Here is a 25,781-nt window from a genome sequence, read left to right as displayed (position 1 = left end):
GTTTTTCTAAAGAAGCAAGATCTGATGTTGCTTTCCTCATGAAAAACCCAACAAGTATCTGAGTGGAAGAATGAAGGATATGGGAAGCCAGGTGGGTCCTAGAAAGATCTTGTTTTGACATTTGCCAACTTAATGCATACTTCGTGGTGGCCATATTAGAAGGGATCAAAGTGTGAGTTCTCTGGACTTTATTTAGATTTCCCTAAATAATTCTCCATAGAGCTGTATTGTTTCTCTGTTCTGTGGCCAATTAAATTGGCCATCAGATCTTACTATGAAGAAAAATTCACCTGAAAGGGCATCAGCTGGGTAAACATCCTTGAACAGAAGTGCTGAGTCAGTTTTGAGCTGGTCCTCACTCAGGCAGGTATTCTCCCTTCCTGGGGTGAAGGGCTGTTTCGATATTGCTCAAGAAATAAGAAAACATCTTCTTCTCTCCTACTAGTTGCTCTTGAGGTACCCAACATATTTTTGAATCTTCCCAGACATCCTTCTTCCCACCCCCCCCCCCTTGATGGTACCATATGCTTTCATCTTAGAAAGAAGTGCTGGTTTTTTACTTTCCCTTTATTTGCTGCAGGGCAGTGTCAGACAGTGCATCTATCCAGGGAGTGAGGTTCAAGGAGGCTGTAGGGGAGAGGTATTGCTTCTGGCAGGAAGCCACGCTTGCTGAGCTTGTGGTCTACTTGGGCCCTCCATCGTGGCCTTGGGCAGGCCACTTGACCTAGGCCTCAGAGGGATTCAGTCACCAATGTAGAGCTGGTGGTGGCTTAGGGTGAGCTACTCTGACACCCAAAGAGAAAAGAAGCCTTGCAATTACCAAGAGCTTCTGCTGTGACAGGCTCACACGGAGCTCCCCAACTCAGAATAGGACGTTTCTCTCTTCTTTGTGTGAGAGTTTTTTTGGTGTCTGAGTCAGAAGCAAATACAGGCAAAGTTACACTGGTTCCTCCAGTCTCACCAGCATTGGCTCCGAGAGCAAAGCAGTGACGGTTCCAGATTTTCATCTCAAACCAGTGCCAACTGTTTGTCTTCTGCTGCTGGGTGGCAGGCCGAGCAGGGAGCAGGATGCTGAAGGGTCTTTTGTGTTTATCACCTCTTGTTTTTTATGGTAACTTTATATGGTCTTTCCCAGCTACTAAACTCATACAGAGATCAGGACAAGGTCTCTTTGCTTCTACTTTTCTCCTTTATAACAACAATCACAGTCTCCTGAGACTGGACACATTTGTTTTCTCAGCCCACTAACTCCAACTACAGTACATTTCCTCCTTATCATCACTATTTAGTTTGTAATTATTCCAGTCTACGAACGCCTACAGAGGTTGGGGATAGCCGTGGCTAAATTGCTTGAATCACTGATTTGGGGTCCTTCGTTGTCATTAATAAACTCAGGACATAGGAGTCCCTAGAGGTCCAGCTCCTCCAATTTGATGAACATTTATGTTTACACTCCAGGGACAGAAATGGAAGCTGCTGTCAAGGACCTTGCCATGAAGATCAGAAGTTTCATTTAAGTCTATCGTGATTGCAGGTTCTGTTTATTCTCTTGCTGTAAAATGGCTAATGAGAAGCCGATCTGGCTAAGTTATGAGAATGGCATCTAAAACAATGAAGAAATGAAATTCTAATCAGGCACAAACCACCTCTTCCCAAAGATACAGATCACCAGATCTCAAGTTACCCTGACGTTTGGCTCTATAGGGAATTGAAAGGAATCAACCTAAAAGACAGCTGCTAAAAAGAGCTCATCCCCAAATATTTTAAACTTACATATGAAAGCTATGTTTCATTGAATGGCTGTGAACATCAACAATTGTTGGTGGCAGTATGGGGGATGGGGAGATCTTTAGAGTTTGCCCTCAGTCTTAATTAGAAATCACATTGGCTTGCAGGCCTACATTAATTTACAGGACTGACTAAGCTATGTATGACTAGATGTGCACATGTAGAGGCACCAAAAGGAGTGTTAAATAGTCATCTTCATCATCAGCCAGCCAACACACAAATTGCATTAAAGCCCTGGATACACAGAGAACAAGAGCTACACAACACCACAGATGTTTTAGAATCATTTATCCTGCAGAAAGCTATGCAGTTTTCTTGTGTATCTTAAGTGAACTCATCAGCTAGAAATCTAGTTGTTGTGGATATTAGGAAATAGTGGTACAGTGGCAGACACCTGGGCTGTTGCTTGGCTTTGAGTTGGTGATCCATAGTGGGAAGAAGGTAGCCTAGGGAGCCCCTGCAGGGCTCCGTGGAAGTCATTTACATATGCTCTTTAGAAGTGCCCCTCTCTCACCAGCCCTTGGGGACATCACAGATGGCAAACAGGGAAGGCTCACGGAACCCCAACATCTGGTCAAATGGTTCCACATAAGGAAAGAGAGTTAAATCTCTTTGATTAGAGTAGGTTACACACCCCTCTAGGACCTCCATTCTCTCTGCTTCAGGAACAATGATCTTAAAGTTTCCGACAGATTTTGAACCCATTCAAAGCCCAAGAATAGCTATCTCAGTAGGAAGAACTTATTAACACAGAGATTTACATGAGTGAAGCTAGTCAATAAGAGAAGAGACTTTGGGAGGATGAAAGGAAATGAAGAGAAAAGGGAGTGAATAACCAAACAGTTCAAGTCAGAGTTTGATTTTATTTCCCATCCCGTAATTTTCATAAACCAAGATTTTTATACATTGGGTCTATCGATAAGAGCTGGTTAAAAAATAAGGGAGAGGAGAGCCTTAAATAAATAGTAAAGCTAACAGAGACCCAGGGGCAGATCCTTCTCTCAAATGCACAGCTTGCTGCTTCACATATAGTATCTTGAAAAATCTTTACTGCCTTCAAAGATACAGCCCTTGGCACCGAGCACCATGCCTCCAAGTTTAAAATGTGGACCTCCATATTTATGTTCCCCAGATGGTGGGATTTATAAATGCACCATGGGGTGCTATTGAAATTAATAATTTAATTAATTTCCGTGATTGTGCCGTGATTGCTAGTCATTATGGCAATAACATAGTTAGTAGAGTCTCTCAGTTCTGGGATGTAGCTGAAGGGTAATCTCAGTGAGAGTAATTCCTCTGTCATCCTGTTTCAAATGCAGTCAATCCCTTCTGAATGGAGAATAGCCAAAAGTTTCTGGAATTAAAATGAAGGCAGCATCAACCTAGTTAGATGAAGATGGCTTCAATTTATGTGATTTCAAAAGTTTGAAAACAGTTCTCTAAGGACCAGTGAAATGATCTGTGATTGTTTAGCTTGGAGAAGGAACAGATAAGGAGAGACCCCAAGCACTGTCTCCAAACACACAAATCTCTCACTCTCTGTCTGTGGACAATCTACATCCAAACGCTTGAGAATTAACTGCACTTTTACTTTCTATTCCCACTTGTCTACTTATCAAGGGAATATATTGGCAGCTGGGCTAAACGACTTCTGAAGTCTCTTCCAGAGATTCTCAGAGATTCCCCGAGTCAATGGTGGGGTGGAGGGAATAGCGGAATAATAGTTCTGTATTTCCTCAAGGGAAGTCCTTGCTTCTCTCAGCCTAACGATCTGGAAGCCTAAATGTGCAAGAGGGAAAATTATCGGGCAATGGCACACGTAAGTTTGGCCAATGTGATCCCATTGGAATTTTGAACCCAAGAGGCTGTATGTAACTGCCTTGGATTTATAAAGTGCCTCTTCTTCTTTGAGAAACCTAAACCTATTTCCATATTTCCCTTATTATCCTCAAAGTTTTTGTTAATCATAGAAGTAAGGCCTGACCTATAGATCCTCATTCAATAGCTAAAGGAACTAATCCATGAATAATAACATAATCCCCCAAAACGTTGGAAATAGATTCTGCTACCTTCACTCCTCTCCTTGGCTCCATCCATTCGATTTCGCCTTTGGACGACTCTATTTCTGCCCAAAGCTCAGAGCCTGAATGAGCAAGAAGAGAAGCAGAATGATTTCTTACATCACTTCCACCAGCAATAACCCTGCACGGGGCGTAAGCTCAGACTCTGCCCACCACTGCATTCAAGAGAGGGGAAGAGTTAGTTAGGAAACAGAAAGTAGAAGATGAACACAGATACTCCCATCTCCCAAGAGGAGGGCTGGGACCTAGCAACTCCATAAAGACCAGAGCCTTCTCTTTTGCTTCACACTCGTGTCTCATGTGGGTCAAGGAGCTCTCAGGATAGATCCAGGACACAGAAGCGTAACTACATTTTTGTCCCAACCTGGTATCAAGGAAAGCTTTAAAAAGGCTGTGGGTTTGGGGAAATGGCAACAAAAATTTGCCCTACTGTTGTTTTTCAGTAACTAAACAGTAAACGTCACTGATGAAGTAAGTACATGGTGACTGCAGGCAGGACACCCCAGTAATTGTTCTGAGTGATAACGGTGAACGTTCCATGCTAAATGCCCAGGGCTCCTTCCTTATCTCCCTAACTGCCTCACCTTTTACTTTCCTGCCAGTTTGTACCTCTTCAATAGTGCTTCTCATACCATGTTTAGACTGCAGGCTCTGAGAAAGTGTGCCCTACTCACCTCCATAGCTGTCCCCATGACACCAACACAGGGATTCCCACATAGGAGAAGGTCGGGAGATGTTACTGAATCACATTCATCTGATTAGTGGAAACAGTAGGTATCACTAAAGGACGGGTGGTGGAATTTGCTCTATTTTCTTTCTGGTCATGAAAAGAAGAGGTAAGGAGAACCCAGACTCCTTAAGTATATTGCACCTTACCTATGTGACAAAAGAGAATGAAGTTAATGTGGCATTTTTCATAGAAATGAAGGATCTCCTCTACTTGGCAACATTGAAGACATTGAGGGACAGGTGGGAGATTTGGAGTCACTGATTATTTTTCCTCTTCCCATTGCTCTCATGCAGTTGTTATTGTGGCTGCTGTTGGTGACATTTCACAGGTCATTACTTACTCTTGAAAACGCCTTCCAGTGACCTGGCAAGAGTACGTAGAAAACAGGTCCTTGGACTAAAAGTCAAGTGAATTACATCCTAATCCCAGCACTTTCCCCAACTTGCTGTGTGAACTTGTGCAAATCTTGAGCTTCCCTTGTTAGTGTCCTCTTTTTAAGGGTGCCGTAGTGGAAGGAGAGTGGGCTTGGGGGTTAAACAAACATGGTTTTAAATACCACACCTTACTTTTATAAGTTATGTGGCTTTGGGCAAGATAAGTCACTCTCATAGTCTCAAGTTCTTCATTTTTAACATGAGGATAGCCTGTCCTAATACAGAGAACTTTAAATAAGCTCATACACGTAAAACGCTTCACCAAATACCTGGCATAAACTAGGCATCTAAATATGTTATTTGCTTCACTTTTCTATAAAATGGGTGTTATAGGCTGAATGTTTATATTCCCCCCAAAATTCATATGTTGAAGCCTAATGCCCAATGTGCTGGTATTAGGAGGTGGGGCTTTGGGAGGTGATTAGGTCATGAGGGTGGAGCCCTCATGAATGGGATTAGTGCCCTTATAAAAGAGGCTCCAGAGAGCTACCTCGTTCCTTCTACCCTGTGAGGACACAATGAGAAGTCAGCCATCTACAACCTGGAAGAGGGCTCTCACTAGAACCCAACCATGCTGGCATACTGAACTTAGACTTCTGGCCTCTAGAACTTTGAGCAATAAGTTTCTGCTGTTTATAACCACCTGGTTTGTGCTGTTTTGTTATAGCAGACTAAGACAATGGGGTTTCATCACCTCCTTGTCAAGTTGTTTAAAGGATCAAATGAGATTATAGATGATAAAGTTCACTGAAAACTGCAAAATACTGTGCATTTGTATTCATGTGGGAATAAGAGAAACAGAACATAAATAACTAGGTACTATTGTATTATGCTCCAATATCCAAAGAAAATTATCTAGTGTTTTCAAAGTATTTTTAAAACAATTTTTCAGAAGGAAACCAACATGAATTATTTTTATTATAAGAAGCCATTTGTGGGAGTGGGGATAGGGAGAGGAAATAAAACTCCAAGTGTGATAAGATATAGAAGGATGACAGAGGTGGCTCTAATTTACACCTATATTCTGGCTCATCTGCAAAAGTGAGTTCCAATCCAAACTAAATGTGTCAGCACTATTTACAATAACCAGGACATGGACGTAACCTAAGTGTCCATCAACAGAGGAATGGATGAAGAAGATGTGGTGCATATATACAATGAAATATTACTCAGCCATAAAAAAGAATGAAATAATGTCATTTGCAACAACATGGATGGACCTAGAGATTGTCATACTGAGTGAAGTAAGGCAGACAGAGAAAGACAAATATCATATGATATCGCTTATATGTGGAATCTAAAAAAAGGGTACAAATGAATTTATATACAAAACAGAAATAGAATTACAGATGTAGCAAATAAACTTATGGTTACCAGGGGGGAAGGAGGGGAGGGATAAATTGGAAGATAGGGATTGACATATACACACTACTGTATATAAAATAGATAACTAATAAGGACTTACTGTATAGCAAAGGGAACTCTACTCGATACTCTGCAATGGCCTATATGGGAAAAGAATCTAAAAAAGAGTGGATATATGTATATGTATAACTGATTCACCTTGTTGTACCCTGAAACTAACACAACATTTTAAATCAACTATACTCCAAAAAATTTTTTTTAAAACACACAGCAAACTAAATATGTCAGAATAGAAAGATTAGTCCAATGACCATTTCAGTCAATCTTGAGTGATTCATGCTCATTGGAGACTTTGTGAAGATGGATAATGGCTAGAGTTCTTTGTTATAGCCTCCTGCTGAGTATGCCAGGCATATAAAAACACGTTGGCCACTCTAATTCAGTAGGACAACTCTTTCCAAACTCTGATGCAGGGAGCACTTTTCTACAGAATATTTATAGTGCTCTGGAGTCAAATATATTTAGGAAAATCTTTACCCCTATCTCAGCTATTCACAGCGTGTATTTGTAGAGTAAAGCTTCTGGGAGGTCTTGGAGAATTAAGTACATTTGTTTAACCCAGAATTTCCCAAACTAATTAAACCATAAGACTTTTCCCATTTCCTCTACAAAGTCACAAATCATAGCTGTTAGAACAATGTTTTATGTAAACACAAATCCAAGAAGAGATCTGTCTCCCAACCATGGACCCTATTCTGTTATACAGGGGCCATAGTCAGTATGCTGCAGAGCGAGGTTGCTGGGAAACAAGAGCTTCAGGGCCTTTGCTAGATAATTGTGCATATTCTTCCACCAGTGTTGTGGAACCAGGATGTCACTTGGAAGAGCAGAGATCATAGATGTATATTTCAGTATGGCAAATATTCACCACCACATGGACGCTGCAGAGGGTCTTGGGCGAGGGAGGCCTACATAGCACCACCCAGTGCCAGAGCACATTTCATTCTCAGATCCAGCCATCAGCAAGGAGGGGTATGGAGAGAGAAAACCGAGGCACTGCCCTCATTCCAGAATGATGCAGCAAATGCACTAAAAGTCAACCCACACCCCTTACTCTCCCTCCCCTGCTAAAAACCATTTCAGATCCAAATAATAGCTAAACTTGCCATTGAGAGAAATCTGGCATCTTCAAGGTGGTTGTACAGTTTTCTAAATTCACTCTCTGAACATGGTTCTAGCTTAAAGAGCAGAAGCTTAAATCGAGTAGTAAAAATCATACGGAGTAACAGGACACAGGTTTCACATCCTTTTCCCCCAGCGCCCTGTGCACACACACACACTTAGTATTCTATTTATTTTCCTCCACTATTCAGATTCATTGGCATCATCCTTTCCTCCCAGCGATGATCTACTCCATTGTCTTCTTGCCGCACAATCCAATTCAAGACAATTGTTTCTTATCCACTGTGTGCCAGGCACTGACTTAGAGTCATCCGTTCTCGGGGTCATCTTGGAGCAGACTCATCTTGGATTCTGCCCTCTCATGCACGGTATTTAACTGATTACAAAATCCCATCGATTCCACCTCTGAAATATCACCCCACTGTTACCAGATCTACTTCCTTAACTATCCTCCCACGGCCCTCCTTCTGGTCCTCATCATTTCTCACCCAGAAAAATTCAGCAGCCTGATGGGTCTTCCTGCTTCCAGAATTAATCCACTTCCATGCTTGGGCAGCCAAAGATCTGACCGTAAACTAATGATGCTCTGCATCATCTACAGAAAACAGCCTCAACTTTAGGCAGCAGCGTGAGGGGCCCTTCATAGTCTGGCCCCTCACTACCTTTACAATTCCAAGTTTCCAGGACTCTTGCCTTCTCCCTTTCCTCCATCATACCTCCCCCAGCAACAATGGAGTCTTATTCATTATTCTTAGTATATAATGCTAGGTCTGGCACAGAGCAGGTACTCAGCAAATTCCTGTCAAATGATATGTGGCATAAATGAATGAATGAATGGATGAAAAAGTAAATATATTACTTTCGTACTGCTGCTGTAAAAAGTTACCACAAATTTATTGGTTTAAGACAGCGGTCCTGGGACATCCCTGGTGGCCCAGTGGTTAAGAATCCACCTGCCAATAAAGGGGACACAGGTTCTATCCCTGGGCCAGGAACATCCCACATGCCACGGATCAACTAAGCCCGTGCACCACAACTACTGAGCCTGCACTCTAGAGTCCGTGAGCCACAACTACTGAGCCCGCGTGCCACAACTATGGAAAGCCTGCACGCCTAGAGCCCCTGCTCCACAACAAGAGAAGCCACTGCAATGAGAAGCCTTCGCACTGCAATGAAGAGTAGTCCCCACTCGCCACAACTAGAGAAAGCCCATGCACGGCAATGAAGACCCAATGCAGCCACAAAAAAAAAAAAAAAAAAAAGACAGCAGTCCCCAACCTTTTTGGCACCAGGGACCAGTTTCGTGGAAGACAGTATTTCCACGCATGGAGGGTGGGGGGTGGGTGTGGGGGGATGGTTGTTCAGGCGGTAATGTGAGCGATGGGGAGCGGCAGATGAAGCTTCGGTCACCTGCCTGCCGCTCAGCTCCTGCTGTGCAGCCCGGTTCCTAACAGGCCCCGGACTGGTACCGGTGCGCAGACCGGGGGTTGTGGAAAACTGGTTTAAGACAACACAAGGTTATTATATTATAGTTCTGGAAGTCAGAAGTCCAAAGTGGGTTAACAGGGCTGCATTCCTTCTGGAGGCTCCAGGGAAGAACCTGTTTCCTTGTCTCTTGCAGCTTCTAGAGGCCACCTCATTCCCTGGCTTAATGCCCCTTCCTGTATCTTCACATCACTCTAGGCTCTGCTTTGATCATCCCATATCCTTCTTCTCTCTATATCTCTGACTTTGACACTCCTGCATCCTTCTAGTAAGGACCTCTGTGATTATATCATAGAGTCTATCTGGATAATCCATAATAATCTCCCTGTCTCAAGTGTTATAACTCAATCATATGCAAAGTTCCTTTTGCCATGTAAGGCAACATATTTAACAGTTTTGGAGATTAGGATGTGAATGTCTTGGGGTGGGAGGCATTATTCAGCCTTCCACAGTGAATCAATAGATTTTTTTTTAAATGAGAAGTATCATAGTAGTATAAGCTGCCAGGAAAAATATAAAAAGGTGAGTCTAAACTCTGCCTAGAAAATCAAGGAAAAGCTTCACAGAGGGAATGGTGCTTGAGCTGAGTTTGAAGCATATGCAGGCATTCTAAAGGAACACAGGGAGGCAGCTCTTCTATGTGGAGGAAAGAACATAACCAAAAGCAGAAGCATGGGGACAGCGGCCAGTGGGTTGACATGACAGAAGCACAGGTTTCAAGTGGAGGGTACAGTGAAAGGGAGAGTGGAGTGGAGGGCAGGATCTTACATGCCAAGCTAAGGAGTTTGGAGTTTACTCTGAAGTATGTGGGGAATCATTTGGGAAGCAAGCAGGGATATGAAACGATTATGTTCTAGAACAGCACTATCCAATAGAACTTTCTGCAATGATGCAAATGTTCTCTATCTACACTGTCCAATGGGCAACCATGAGCCACATGGGCTATTGAGCCTTTAAAATGTAGCCAGAGTAACTGAATTTTAAATTTTATTTAATTTTAATTAATTTAAATGTAAATAGCTATATGTGGCTTGTGTCTACCATATTGGACAATACTCTTCTGGAAAGATCACCTGGAGGATGGATTGAAGGTGATTTGTAGGTATGGGAGACTAAAGGCAGGGAGCCCAGAAGGCATCTGCCCAGATGAAAAGCGAACACAACCTAAAATACTGGCAGTAGTGATGACAGTTGGTGGAGACATTAGAGAGGGTTGTCATACTAGGAGTGTTAGATTGATTGAACATAGGTGTAGTCAAGGCTAAAAAGAATCTCAGTATCTCATGTGGGTGGTTGAATAGTGCTTTTCACCAAGTTAAAGGAGCAGAGTTCAAATGTTATGATGATAAGTTTAATTTAACAGACCTACTTTAAGCTTCCTATTAAATGGAAACATTCTAAAATAAATATGTCTACAGCTCATGAGATGGAGATCTGGGCTGAAGGTATAGGTTTGGAAACTATCAGTATATAGGTGAAGGCTGAACCCCTGGGTGTGGATGACTTTACCCAGGAGGAGTAAATAGCCTAGAAAAGCAGAGGGTACAAGACAGAACCTCAGGGAGAACCAGCATAGGCTGGGAGGAATGGATTCTTGAGCTATGAGGAAAACTAGGAGAGAGTGGGGTTGTGGACTCCGAAGGAGGAAGAGATCAGGAAGGAAATGATGAGTTTTTCTTACAGAGCTCAAATGTAATAGTGACTGAAAAGTTGTCATGGGATTTGAGACACGTGACTTAGTAAGAGCATTTTCAGCAGAGTGGGGATGGAGGTTGATGGGCAATGAAAGCCGGAGGAGTCATGGGTAATTGTGAGAGAAAAGGCAGAGGCACCATTGTAGACCCTAAGCGTTAACTCTTGTCTCAATGAGCTTGACTGAGAGAAAAAGAGAAGGAGACCAGAGGGTAAAGGGGAATACAGAGGCGAAAGATAGGTGAGATTTACTCCCATTTACATGCAGAAGGCAAAGAGACTAAAGCTTGGGGGATGCTGGAAATACAGGAGAGAGGAAAAGGGGATGGATAACGCTGCCAGCTGTCCAAATCAAGCAGTCTGTACTTTAGTTTTCCATATGATAAAAGCAAACAAAAACACATAGGTGTAGATTCCATTTTAAAAATCCCATTTGAAAAAAATTATTATATGTGCACAAGTAGTACAGTCTAATGTAAAATGTAAGCTATAACATAGATTTTTATAAGTATGCTTTCCCTGTCAGGCCATCTTTGGTCCACAAATTTAATTAAAGAGCCTCTGGTATTTCTGTCGAAACCTCTGACACATCAGAGAATGACTGATAGAGCAAGGTCTCTGCATCTCAGAGAATTAGCCCCTTGTCATTTGCTGAGCCAAGGCCAGAATGACCTTCTTTCCAGAGGCATCAGAGGTGACTATAGGAGCAAAGTTACAAAAGTATAAAATCATTCCCAACTTGCCCCTCAGGTTTCCCCACTGCTCCACTACCAGCACCCTACGCTACACACACACACACACACACACACACACACACACACACTTACACGGACACACGCAAACCCTACTTTACATAAGGATAGCTGTCTTAGTCTGTTCTGGTTACAAAATACCATAGATGGGGTGGCTTATAGACGACAGAAATTGATTTCTCCCAGTTCTGGAGGCTGGCTGGCTTCCTGATTCATAGATGGTCATCTTCTCACTGTGTACTTACATGGCAGAAGGATCTCTCTGGAGCCTCCTTTATAAGGACACTAATCCCATTGATAAGGGTTCTGCCCTCATGACTAATCACCTCCCTAAGGCTTCACTTCAAACACCATCACATTAGGGCTTAGGCCTCAACATATGAATTATGGAGGGGGTGGGAGGGACAAAAACGTTCAGTCAATAACAATGAGATAGTTGTGACCTGGGCTCATCTCCCACCTTCACTCTGATAGCCACCAGTAGGTTTAGAGCTGTCTCTAAGAAGTGGCCTCAGGAGAGTCAGGGGAACTGAAAAGAAGAAGAGAAGGGTCAGGAAGAAAAAGAAGATGGAAATACAGAAGTTCCTGCAGGAGAGAGTGTGAAAGTAACACTCACGACACTTGAGGACACCTGGACATTTCATTAGCCATCATAGATTTTGGTCTTGGGAGTGTCAAGCACACACAGAGAGTCAGATTAAGTAATATGGGAAGAGTGACTATAGGCCAGTGCTTTGTAAACTCTGAGGAAGAGGAGGAGGAATGGGGTGGGAAGAAGGAAAGGAGAAAAGGGGAGGGGAGGGGGATAGAGAAGGTGAGGAGGAGGCTGCAGAAAAGGTCAATGCAACTATGTTCTGCTACTCCCTGAATTCTTCACATATCCCCACGTCATCAGCCCATAGTCCCAGTCAAATGCTGGGGTTGAAAATCTGTTCAATGCTAATGGGACTCTAGTGGGAGATTTCTTTCTCTTTCCTGGCACTCCAAATGGTGGCAGCCTGGCCCTGTCTATTCATTAATGCCTGTTAGTCAATACTGAAGGAGATGACAGAGTACTTGCAAATGACACAGCCAACATGTATTCCTGTGTCTCCAAGGAAGGGAGAATTTGCCAAAAACTCAGATCTTTTTCTATGGAAAGCTAAACAATAAAAGAGAAGAAGAAACTTGGAGCTGGAAGAGAAATTTCAGGTTCACTATCGTTTTCAGATAAGGAATATATGGCTCACAGATGCTTAATGAATTGCCCAAAGAAACAAACCAGAGACCAGGTCTCCTGACTCCCCATCACGTTCCCTTTCCACTGCTTCAGAGGCTTTCAGTTTCAGTTCCCTGGAGGCATCGTGGAAAAAAGGGTGGAAGGAAGCCCAGTTGAGTGGGCAGACTCTGGTTCCCCCACCCCTTCAACCACATTTAAACATAGTAATTCCTTTTGTCTTCCCTACACACACACACACACACACACACACACACACACACGGCTTCTACATAATATTTCATTTGAAGCAAATTTCTGTTCCTAAAACTAAGTTAAAAAACACTGTGTATACCATACTTCTATTTATGTTTTACATACAACAAGAAACCAGTCCTTTTTCTAAAGACTCATTATCAAATACAGAAGGCTTTTTTCAATATGAATATGATGTGACACTGATGAGGGAGTGAACTGAATAGTGAGAGTGGGTGGAAAAAGAGTTAGTGCAGAAAGATTCCCATGCAGCAGGTAGACCTTTCTCTGGAGAGTGTATGACAGTGTTTCTCAAACTGTTTCTGTACATTGAAATCACCCGGAGAGCTTGTTAAAGCACACATCTCAGACCCCACACCAGAGTTTCTGATTCAGAAAGTGTGGGGTGGAGACCAAGAATTTTCTCTTCTAACAAGTTCCTAGATGCTGCCAATGCTGTTGGTCCAGGGACCGCATTTTGAGAATCACTGGTGTAGAGTATAGACGGTTGAACAGGAGTAGCTTCTACAGGAGGTCCTCACGATGCTCCCAACTCAACTTTTGGTATAAAGCAAGAACTTCTTTCTGAGGCAGTATTATTCAATTGGTGCAAATAATATCTGGGACTTTTTTTTTTAACATCTTTGTTGGAGTATAATTGCATTACAATAGTGTGTTAGTTTCTGCTTTATAACAAAGTGAATCAGCTATACATATACATATATCCCCATATCTCCTCCTTCTTGTGTCTCCCTCCCTCCCTCCCTATCCCACCCCTCTAGGTGGTCACAAAGCACCGAGCTGATCTTCCTGTGCTATGTGGCTGCTTCCCACTAGCTATCGGTTTTACATCTGTTAGTATATATAAGTCCATGCCACTCTCTCACTTCGTCCCAGCTTACCCTTCCCCCTCCCTGTGTCCTCAAGTCCATTCTCTACATCTGTGTCTTTACTCCTGCCCTGCCTTTTTAAGACAAGGAAAAATGCTTATGTTATGATGTTGAATAAAAAAGAATATGATTTCAATGAGAAAAGATAATAGGAAAGAAACTGAAATGTGCTAATTATTTTCCCTGCTGCGCAAAGCAGACAGTATTTGATCTCTAGACATTATGTAGATATGGTAGTTGGTGGTTGGTATGGGAATAAATGCTTATATCTATATGTGTATCAGAGCTACTCATCCATTTAAAAACCATTCATAAACATTGGGGTATGGGGTGGAAATAAATTTCTATTTATATGCATATGAGTGTCATATGCACTCATTCCTTCCACAAATATTTATAAATGCCTACCAGATGCCAGGCACTGTGCCAGGCACTGGGGAAAAGACACATGTTCATTGCCTGCAGTCCCATGAAAGAAACAGGAAGTGAGATAAGAACTAATAGAAGTTTATGGAAAATTCTGTGGAGAGGGAACCATTTGGTTTGACAGATATTGAGCTCCACTTTGGACAATTTAAGTTTGGGTTTGTGGAACATACAGGGTGAGAGATCAAGTAGAAAGCTGGAAAATGTGTAACTCTTGAGGGAAACCTGGGTTGGAGGTGTAGATTGGAGTCTCTAATTACAGGTATAAATGATTCCTCCATGAACATGAGTGACATATGAGGAAAAGAACACCAGCTAGATGAGGAGGAGCCAGTAAAGAAGCTTGAGAAGATAATGCATAAAATTAAGGACATATTAATACTTCTTTTTTAAACAATAGTGATTTATTTGCTTGATATAAGATTCCTTTAGTAATTTAGTCAGTATACCCTGCAGGAAAGAGATGATATGCTGAACTACTCATAACATGTCTAATACTTCCTGGTGAGAATCAAACCATACTCAGTATTTTCATGTAAATCATGGTGTCTTATTTAAGTGAGCAAATGTTTATCCTCACAAACATAATGCTAAAACCCTAATTAATAATTTTTCTAATAGTTTTCTCCTTAAGGCCGTTAGCTTTCATTCATTTAGTCATATATATGTGTGTGTATATATATATATAGTATTGATCATGTGCAAAAAATAAGTCAATTTCCATCAGTCTAGGGCGCTAACGGATTTGTAATGTAATCTCACATGTGCTCATGTGTGTGCGTGCACACACACACACAAACACAATCTTTTACCTTCTTCCTTATTACCTCATCTCTCTTTGTGTGCTTAAGGTACAATTACAACGCTGAGACCGTCACATCTCTAGTTATAGTTGTCGTGAGCTTTTACAATTTTAAGTAAAAAACACGCCTCAGTCTGTGGGTTAATATTCAATTCAATGTACATTTAATAAGCTCTTTTGTCCATGTTGATACAATAGTGGGTTAGAGGACTATTTCTGCACTCACTGAACTTACTGAGCAATACGTAGCCTTTTTGACAAAAGAAAGTTGGCTTTCCAGTTATTTATGTATACAAAAGTATATATATATTTAAAATGTGTAGATGATGTTTTTATTATTTTGTTACATATATGGTTTCAGGTTGTCATTTTGGTCATTGTGCAAGTTACACATGTGTAGTACTGTATTTATAAGAATTTAAGATTTTCAAGGTTTGGGAGTGAAAGTTTTGACTACAAAGAAACAACGCAAGGGATTGTTGAGGGTGATAGATCTGTTCTGTATCTTGATTGTGGTAGTGCTTACACAATTCTGCATTTGTCAAAAGTATAGAACTCTACACCCCCAACTTTACTATATGTAAATTTAAAAATAAATTTAAAACTTTAAATGCTGAATCTATAATAGTTGCTACTTTAAAGGATATTGTTTAAAATAAATTCAACTTGTCACTTTATGGTCAAACCACTGATACACACACACACACACACACACACACACACACACACACACACACTCTTCTCTTTATAGAACTTCCACACAAGGTTATTTATTTGCTTGTAATCTTACTCCAGGGAAGTTCGTTTGACTTTCCCAAGATACAGTGGAAGGGGGCTGTTCAACACTTTTTGCCTGCGATACCTCAAATTTCTACTTGTTTGTTAAGAGAATTCTCCAGAGACAGATGTATTACAGCACTTTGAGAACAATATTCACACCCACTGATGAAGAGTGAAAAGGGAGAGCTCAGGGTTCAACTCTGGGAAACAATTTAGTGGCTACATGTGCTACTTAGGGACTAACTTGGAGCAGGTACTTGGAAAGAAGCAATTAAAAATGGTGACAAATACCTCCCAGAGTATATGGGGATTAAGATTTGTGCTCAAGTCTTCCATCACTGCCTCTGTGAACACACTGGACTTCAAGTACACATCTCTTTATCCACTCTATTACCTCATGGCCATTACTTGCGGGTGATAGATGCTGGTGTTCACAGAACAGCGTGCTGATGCATTTTTTCCTGCCATTGTACGTAACATGTTTTCTAATTCTTTTGCTCTATTCAGCATTTGACCCCAACGATAGGGGATTATGGTATTAACTCTCTACCCAGCACACATTCTTTACAGACTCTCACTAAATACTGTAAGCCTGCTGCAGATAGGAATAAAAGTGAAAGCATACCGTCTGGTCTTAAGCTGAGCACACAGAGGGTCGTGATCCAATTGGAAGGGAAGCAGAATTTTTAAAAAGAAAGAGGTTTGACCAAATTTTAATCCTTGTCATTTTCATTTCTCTTACCCTGTGGATTTGGGTGATTTTATTTACACTGTCAGCTTGAGCCTAGGGATTGGAAATCAGGCTTTTATGGAGATTATTAAAAGTACATAGAGTACACTAAAGGTTGGGCTAACTGATATATGCTGCTAAAAATATGAATGTGAATGTCCTGGTATTAGATGCCACTGGCGTACATTTCATCCTCCTTAGAAGGTTATTCTTGGGAGCTGGACCTGCTGCAATGGTAATGAGATGCAGGCTGTCAGGATATTTCTAATAGGTAGTGAATGACCAGAGATGGAGACGAATTAGCATTACTCAGATGAGAAGTTAGCTCTTTATACCATTAATTCCAATGCAAAGTAATTCCACCTCCGTCTCCTAAAAGAGAGGGTATTGTAAATTGGGGGCCAGGGGTGGGGAGAGGAGGAGGGCAGGGTTAAAGCTTCAAGGATTTATTGATGGCTTGGATGAGATGCGATGTCATCCAAGTCTCTAGGCTGGGATTTTTGGCCTGAGCTTCTCTAGTGACTAGATGCATGACTAGTGACTTGGTTAGGTAATCTTATATAGGCCTAGATGACAAAGATAAAGCTCTATACCTCAGTCACAGTCTTTAAGGTCTCAGCAGATAAAAATGAAATGGTTTACTCAATCTCAAAATACTAGGAGCATTCATGCTTGGACAAAGCAGGTTTAGGATCTCAAAGACATGGAAATACCACGTTACAAAGTAGCTGACTATGCAAGACTGGTGTCCTTGCAAGGTTATAGATTATGATCATCTTAACAGGCTTAAGAGGGTTTTAGATAGATGCATGGGTCACCGCTCTATGCTGGCCCACCATGAGAAAATGGGGTATTTTAGGGACTTATTTCCAACTATGAGGGCCAATAGCATCCCCAGGCTTGCTGCAGAGCCTCCTTGGGTGTCACTGATAGATCAAGAGTCACTGCTATGCTGAAGCTTTGAAGTGTGATCCACACCTAGAAACGGGGAGGAAGGCAAATGGTTGGAAACAACTGACCATGTGTTTATTTCACCTGGTGCTCACAAGTCCCAAGACCTGGACCACGATGTTCAGTTTATGAACTGAGGTTTGTATCTCTTTGTCATGTCCTAGATGCCTACGTATAAAAATGTGCTATCCAGGCCACAGAAAAGGGACCACTGTGAAAGGTGGACCTTCGGTGCCTTCATTGCCTGAAACCTTAGCTCTGAACAACTTGTCCCAACTCTCTTACATTCTACATCCTGACTTGTTCCTCATCCTCTTGGCTTCAGATCTGGTGATTTATTTTCCATTTTACAGCCTTACCCACTCACCCCCAAAACCAGCCGCCCTCTGACTAAAATGTTTATTTCCCTCTTAAACTTTGATCCCAATTCCTGCTGTGATGGTACTGCCTTCATGCATACTGAGTAAACAGCCCCACCTGCCCACATGGGCTGCTCTAATCAGTGTGCATCTATCTCCCAAGAGAGGCTCGCCCTCCAGGTGTCCCACAGTCCCCAGGTAAGATCTGTTTGAGGACACTGAGTCAACTGCTATCAGAAAGAAGTAAAATATGTCCTTTAGTGTGATGGCGTACAAACTGCTATGACTCTGACTCATACCAGCCCAATCCTCCCTCATTAACTGTCCTTTTAAAACATAAACGAACATGTTATGCTATTTATATATTTTTTCAAATCAGGTTTCACACGTTTTATTTACTGGATTTGCATAAGTCAGGAAGGACAAATATGAGTTCTCTCTTTAGTACAACAGTCCTAGTGACATAATGACAAGTCCAGTGTCCTGGCCCATATTACATAGCAAGTGAATTACAGAGCTTAATGCACTTGGTCAGTGCTTCATCTGCTACCTATGTTCCCTTGGGCTGAGATCCTCCAGAAAACAGGGATCAAATCCATGTGGTCCCTCTGTATGAAAATTAATAAATAAATTTGATGATAGGATGATAACATCGATGATGATGAGAGTGATAAATATGCTTTCCATTTCTAACTGTATAAATCAATGTATTTTCTGGATTTTCATATCTGCACGCCTTTGCACTGTTTCCTCTACTTAGAATGCCCTAGAGCAGTGGTCCCCAACATTTTTGGCACCAGGGACTGGTTTCGTGGAGGACAATTTTTCCACAGATGGGGGGTATGGTTCAGGTGGTAATGTGAGCAATGCGGAGCGATGGGGAGCTGCAGATGAAGCTTCATTGGCTTGCCCGCCACTCACCTCCTGCTGTGCAGCTGGGTTCCTAGCAGGCTGCAGACTGGTACCAGTCCGTGGCCCGGGGACTGGGGACCCCTGCCCTAGAGATTGTGAAGTAAGTCAGACAGAGAAAGACAAATATCATATGATATCAGTCATACATGGAATCTAATTTTAAAATGATACAAATGAACTTATTTACAAAACAGAAATAGAGTTACAGATGTAGAAAACAAACTTATGGTTACCGGGGGCAAGCGGGGGAGGGATAAACTAGAAGATTGGGATTGACATATACACACTACTACATATAAAATAGATAACTACTAAAGACCTACTGTATAGCACAGGGAACTCTACTCAATACTGTGTAATGGCCTATATGGGAAAAGAATCTAAAAAAAAGTGGATATATGTATATGTATAACTGATTCACTTTGCTGTACAGCAGAAACTAACACAACATTGTAAATCAACTATACTGCAATGAAATTTTTAAAAAACTAGGTAGTCCCTTTACACTCACTTTACAACACTAAAGTTAATAACATCATAACAATATATTAATAATGTATAATAGTATAATAGACAATAATATATATGCTAATATAAAAAAGAAAGAATGCCTTCCACCTGCCTTATTTGACTAGAAAATCTCTCTTCATCTTTTAGAACCTGACACCTGTGTAACCTCCTCTCTGAGATCTGCACCTATCACTGCCCCTCCCCACCTCCAAACAGAATTAACTAAGTTATAAGCTGTTAACACTTAGGATATAATTCTTTATGTCATTTTTGTTTATCTGTATGTTTTTCCCACCAGATTATGGACAAGGCCAGCCTCGATTTCATAGTCCTTTTTGCTCTCCAATCTCTGCCATGGTGCCCAATAAGCTACAGATACTAAAAAAGGATTTTTGGAACCAAATGTTGTGAAGATGATGGTGACGATAGTGATCAGGCAGGAGGATGATTTCACTCCTTTCAAGAGAAATAAAGAGTTTTTCCAGCTTTATGAACTAGCCTTCCATTTAGAATAGTATATTAGTCAAGATAATCAATGCAGGCTGCTATACAAAGCAATTTCCAGATATAAGTACTATTGCCCAATACAAAGCTATTACTTACTCGTGAGCATGTGGTGTTGCTTGGGCATCTTCCATTGTGTGGCTCTTCCATCTTAGAATTCTTTGCTTCCAGCTATTTCGATGGGAGAAAATGTAAAGAAGACACATGAGATTTTAACACACTTGGCCTCAAAATAACAGTCATCACTTCTGCTCCTGTTCCATTGGCTGGAGCTTGGGAATCACATAGACCATCTAACTTCAGAGTGACCCAGGAAATGTAATCTTCCTGCATGTCCTAAGAATAGACTCCAATATTGTGAACACTAAAAGTTTCTTGCAATAGTCTAAACTTCTGGACACCAAATATCTATTTTACTTTCCTCTCACTCACAGAGCATGCTCTCCTCACCTCATGGAGGACAATGCCCTTAGGTCTCATCCAGTCGCCACCACCAGATCAATGTCAAGAACACCCAGGGAATGCAGCATCTTCTCCATCAGTCTTATGTAGGACCTCTAGGTGTAGTAGCCTACATATTAAAAAGACAAGTAATCTGTACCCTACTTCCCCACCAATCACAGCCCATTTATAATGGAAAAAAGGGCAGGAAAATAATCCCGTCTGCAAAGGGAAATAATAGGTAACACTCAGCATGATGGTCCAGAGCCATGCTGAGCCCCTCTGGGTCAGCACTGTGAAGCCCATACCTTCTGGGCAGGGTGGATGTGTGTGAAGTTGCCTCTAAGAAGGACTCCATTTTTTGTTCTTCTTCTTGGCCACATATGAAGTGGGCTTGGTGGTGGGGGGCTACCCTTCCTTCAGAACAGTGCACCTCTAAAAGCTTGACTTCCGCTCAGTCTGGAATGGGTTGGCAACTCGAGAACTGTTTTAAGCCTTGAGCAAGGAAAGACGTTTCAAGTCCAGGCCCCTGGTTTCTTTGGCAATGCAATTCTAAAAATTAGAAGGCATATGATATATTTGCTTCCAGTCAGGTCCTTGTGCCAGTAAGCACACCCAGAGTTATTTTCTAGGCATTGTTATCAAATCTACTTTTGTTTTTCTTCTTTCCCTCCATGCACTTCTCTCTTCTAACATAATTACCTAAATGAATTGAGGCTATCAGAAACAATAGGTGGGAAGGCCATACCCTTGATTTGATATTTTACCTCAAGTAACTTCACTCAATTGAGAACTTTTACTGGATATTTGCCACTTAAAGCCTTCCTTTGGTACCACGTCTTACTGTCAGAGTCTAAAATAAATTTATTTTCTCTAATCTGATAGCCCGAATTTCTGGACTCTGTATTCTGTTTTTGCTAGCAAACACATGAATTCTTTCCTGAGTCATCTCTTTCCTGTAGTACATATATCTAGATTAGCCAAAAACACTACTAAGACTCTGTTTCCTAACCATTTCCTCTGATGATAAAAACTGTGAAGTGACTACCTTCTAATTAATAGCAGGCAATAATTGTACCAAATGGTTTGTCACTGCATAACCTGAATTTCCATCTTTCCAGGTTCTGGCATTACGGGGTTGGCCAAAAAGTTCGTTCAAGTTTTTCCGTAACATCTTACAGAAAAACCCAAATGAACTTTTTGGCCAACCCAATAGTTTCTTTTCAGCCTGTTGCTAAACTCCTAAACCAATGATATACATTAAGTCTAGTGTAACAGTCAAAGAAATCGATTTGGTTATGTCAATACCCCATTTCCGGTACCAATTTCTGTATCAGAGCAATACCTACCAGTTGCTGTAACAACAATCTCAGTGATCTCACACATAGGTTTATTTCTCTCTCGTGTCACTGTCCAATGCAAGTCTGGCAGCTCTCCTTGGAGGCTGTCTTCCAAGTGGTTATTCAGGAACTCAAAGTCCTTCCCTTTCGTGATGCTGGAATCATAAATCAGTGGCATCTAAACTCACTGTGGAAGGGGAAGCAAAAGCCAGAATATTGTTTAAGATACTTCTAAGGGGCAGAACTAGAAGTGGCTTGTATCCTTCAGTCCTAATTTTTTTGGCCAGGACCCTGTCACATGACCCCAATGCAACAAGGAGGAAATGAAATGTTCCTGTGTGCTCAGGAACAGGAAATGGGACTGAGGAGCTTACAGCTCTCTATCCTGTATTAGAAAGTGTCATTTACTTGACTCTTTACTAATGACTGGCCAAACTGAGAAGAGAAGCCCTTTCTTTTCTCAGTTATCAACTAGATGATTAGATAATGATGGCATTTTATTTTTATATTAAAAACGCAGGATCAAAGTACTTTGAAATTATGAGAAATTTAAGGCAAGTATAATTTTTTACCACTCAAGATAAAATGGAAATACTAAGAGGTTCCAAGGGACGCACTGTGAACCATCCAACAAGCCACCAGATCTTTGACTTTGAAAAATAAACTTCTCTGACCAAATCTTCATAACACAGGCAAAGTAGTGTGCAAACTGGCTATAAATGAGTGTTAAGCATGACCGCGCAGTTCCTCACAATGGCGATGGTTCAGTCTAAGTGAACTGATTACCTTTGTGCTCTAGACAGACTCAACAGTCACCCAACTCCCTCTCCTTTGAAAGGCACATCTCAGCCCAAGGAGACAGAGGACCTGATCCACCACCAAGTAGTAATCAGAGTAGCAGTACAGTGGAAAGAACACAGGTGCTGAGTGCAACAAATCTAGGGTCTTCCATTGGTTGTATGTCCTGAGCAAGTAATTTGAAACTTCTCTGAAACTCAGTTCCCTCATCTCTCATCTGTGAAATGGAGAGTAATATATCCATCCTGCATAATATTGTGAGCATTACATATATATGTGTGTGTGTGTATGTGTGTGTAAGTGTGGCTGATATTCAGACAATATGAATGGGTCAGAGTACTCTCAATGGTCAGTGTTCATGCTATACTAGGTATTAACTATTTTAGCATCATCACCTACCTATTGATTTATTTAGGCCTACACATGCATATAATTTTCCTAAGCATTATGGAAAATACAAAGAAATTTAAGACCTAGATCCTGCCGTCAGTATAGTTTTGAGATCAACTATATGAATCGAACTAGAAATATGACAGAAATTCAGAGAGAGAATTCGTGTCAGCATTGGCTGGAAGAGTCAAAGAAATATCCATGAAGAAGGTGACCCCATGAATTTGGAGGACACCAGGCTGTAGACAGTCAGAGCAGGTGAAATGTTTCAGCACAAAGCTTGGTAAAGTAGAGAACGCTGAGGAGACCAGTCAGACTGGAGAGGAGAGCAATTAAAGACAAATGAACTTTATCACCAGCACTGCAAATTCATTCTGAGTAAAATGATACTTAATTTTATGATTAATTTATGATTAATAAAATTTATTCATTTTTAATAAAGAGCAATATTCCAGTTACTGAGGGTCCATTGTGTTTCCAGACGGTACTGATATGGGTGCAGTTATAACAGATTCCACTGACTGCAAAACCTTTGCAGAGAGGCAAAATCATCATCATGATTTTGATGATGTATTGTGTGTTTGGTGCTTTTCCCATGCAATTAATCCTGCCCTTTCTATTTCTCTTCTCCTCAAATTGTTCTCTTTTTCTACTCCTCCATACTTGGTATTACAAGAGAGACATGTCAAGTGCCCAGAACAGTAGCTTGGCACATAGACACTCAATGAATATTTGTTAAATGGATTCAACAAAGTTCTGAGAAAGTTCTGCTTGGCAGGATTGCAGCTTCTTATGGTCTTTATTTTATTTTATTTTATTTTTAAAATTTATTTATTTTATTTATTTATTTTTGGCTGTGTTGGGTCTTCATTGCCACGCGGGCTTTCTCTAGGTGCAGCAAGCGGGGGCTACTCTTCATTGCAGTGCGTGGGCTTCTCATTGCGGCGGCTTCTCTTGTTGCAGAGCACCGGCTCTAGGAATGCAGGCTTCAGTAGTTGTGGCACGTGGGCTCAGTAGTTGTGGCTCACGGGCTCTAGAGCGCAGGCTCAGTAGTCGTGGCGCATGGGCTTAGTTGCTACATGGCATGTGGGATCTTCCTGGACCAGGGCTCGAACCCATATCCCCTGCATTAGCAGGCGGATTCTTAACCACTGCACCACCAGGGAAGCGCCTTATGGTCTTTAAATCAAGCAAGGTGAGTAGAAATTCACCTCCTAAAAACAAAGACAAAGAAGACTGCTGATCAACTCTTACAATGAGTTTATATGAATCCATAAGGAAGGAAATTAGTAAATGCTTCTAATGATGAGACATAGTGACCAGAAAAGGCAGACAGCCCAGAAAAGTCCCCACCTTTGGAGGCTTCAGTGTAGGCATTGTGTAAGTGCCACTTGCCCGGGCTCAGCACAAACTGGTAATATGCTTATAGCTTTGATAAGCCCTTCAGCAAAGCACCTTCCTTCCCCAATGCTATCCCTAAACTCCACTTACATAGTTGAATGACAGCAGATAATCAAGGTGGCATAATCTCCAAACCATGCCTAACAGGTATTGTTTTTTTAAGTTAAAGTGATATAATCTTCCTTTTCCTTTAAGTCATGATTCCTTATGGCTTCCATCCATCAAATCAATGTTTCTTAATCTTTACGTGGTGAGTAAATACCTGCTGGAATAAGGAAGGCATTGCTCAACTTTTACCCTCAAATTAGTATTTTTCGGGTGCTTAATAAAATGATAATCTTGAAAGCTAAGCTTTGAGAAAAAGGGATTTCTAAACTTCAAAAACTCCCTTTATGGGCTTCCCTGGTGGCGCAGTGGTTAAGAATCCGCCTGCCAATGTAGGGGATACGGGTTCGAGCCCTGGTCTGGGAAGATCCCACATGCCGCGGAGCAACTAGGCCCGTGAGTCACAACTACTGAGCCTGCGCGTCTGGAGCCTGTGCTCCGCAAAAAGAGAGACCGCGATAGTGAGAGGCCCACGCACCGTGATGAAGAGTGACCCCCGCTCTCCGCAACTGGAGAAAGCCCTCGCACAGAAACGAAGACCCAACACAACCAAAAAAATAATAAATAAATTTAAAAAAAATTTTTTTTTAAAAACAAACAAAAAAAAACCTCCCTTTATGTAAGCAAAACAATACATTGAGTGACAATATGGAATTTTACAGGTATAGAGAATTTAGAATATGGCATAAGGGGCATTCCCACCTGCCTGGAGTGCAAGTTGAAAGTTGTTCTGGAGCTGGGAGGAGGAAGAAATGGAAGGAGAAGAAAAACGAAACTAGCCAGTTATGTGTGCTCCTGACGCCCACACTGTGCCCACGAGGAATTCCCCAGAGCAGTGAGACTTGTTCCTTGCTTTCCTGTGAACATACCAGGACAATTTCAATCCCAACCTCCCCCTCCCTCCAGAAGCCTGCATTTTTACTGAAACCTCAGCAATATGGTACCATTGCCAGGTAGGTTAACCTGGCTGGGGTTGTTGTTTAGGTGCCCTGAATTAGAGCTTCTGGCTTCCCAAGGCCTGCATTTGGTACACATGGAATCCAGAAGTTTCTATATACTCCTGTGGGATGATACAGTGGTACTAAGAGGCCAGAGGATTTCCAGGTGCCTGGAGTTGGAACAAGATGGCTACAGAGTACAAGTATTCCACCTCCAGAGGCAACCAGCCAGGACCATGGGTGGGATTAAACACTAACCCCAAAAGACCAGATGAAAGAGTCACTTCTCTGTGCCACCAGTCCAAGGTACCCAGGGAGTGGACCACAGTCATCCCACAGCAAAGACCAGCAAGGAATCAGAGGTGACAAGCTAACCCAAGGTGCCCTCCCACAGCCCCATGAGGGTACATAAGCTTCCTCCCAGGCCCAGATGTTACCCAGCTGACAGGTAGAAGGAGAGAAGTGAACTCCAAGAAGACTGGGCATTTACCCCAAAGAGGCTGATGTCAACAAGAGAAGGGGTTGTCTTTAGTTGTCAAGTTTAT

General features: G+C 41.7%; 1 pseudogene; it reads right to left on the bottom strand.

The window, feature by feature from the left end:
- LOC137760729 (charged multivesicular body protein 2b-A-like) overlaps positions 1-21,782 on the bottom strand; it is a 52,124-nt pseudogene extending 30,342 nt beyond the window's left edge.
- Positions 21,783-25,781: the final 3,999 nt, after the last annotated feature.

Source organism: Eschrichtius robustus, chromosome 3 (assembly GCF_028021215.1).
Source record: "Eschrichtius robustus isolate mEscRob2 chromosome 3, mEscRob2.pri, whole genome shotgun sequence".
Lineage (NCBI taxonomy): Eukaryota > Metazoa > Chordata > Mammalia > Artiodactyla > Eschrichtiidae > Eschrichtius > Eschrichtius robustus.
The sequence above is the reverse complement of the archived record's forward strand: the minus strand, read 5'-3'. Positions and strand labels throughout refer to the sequence as shown.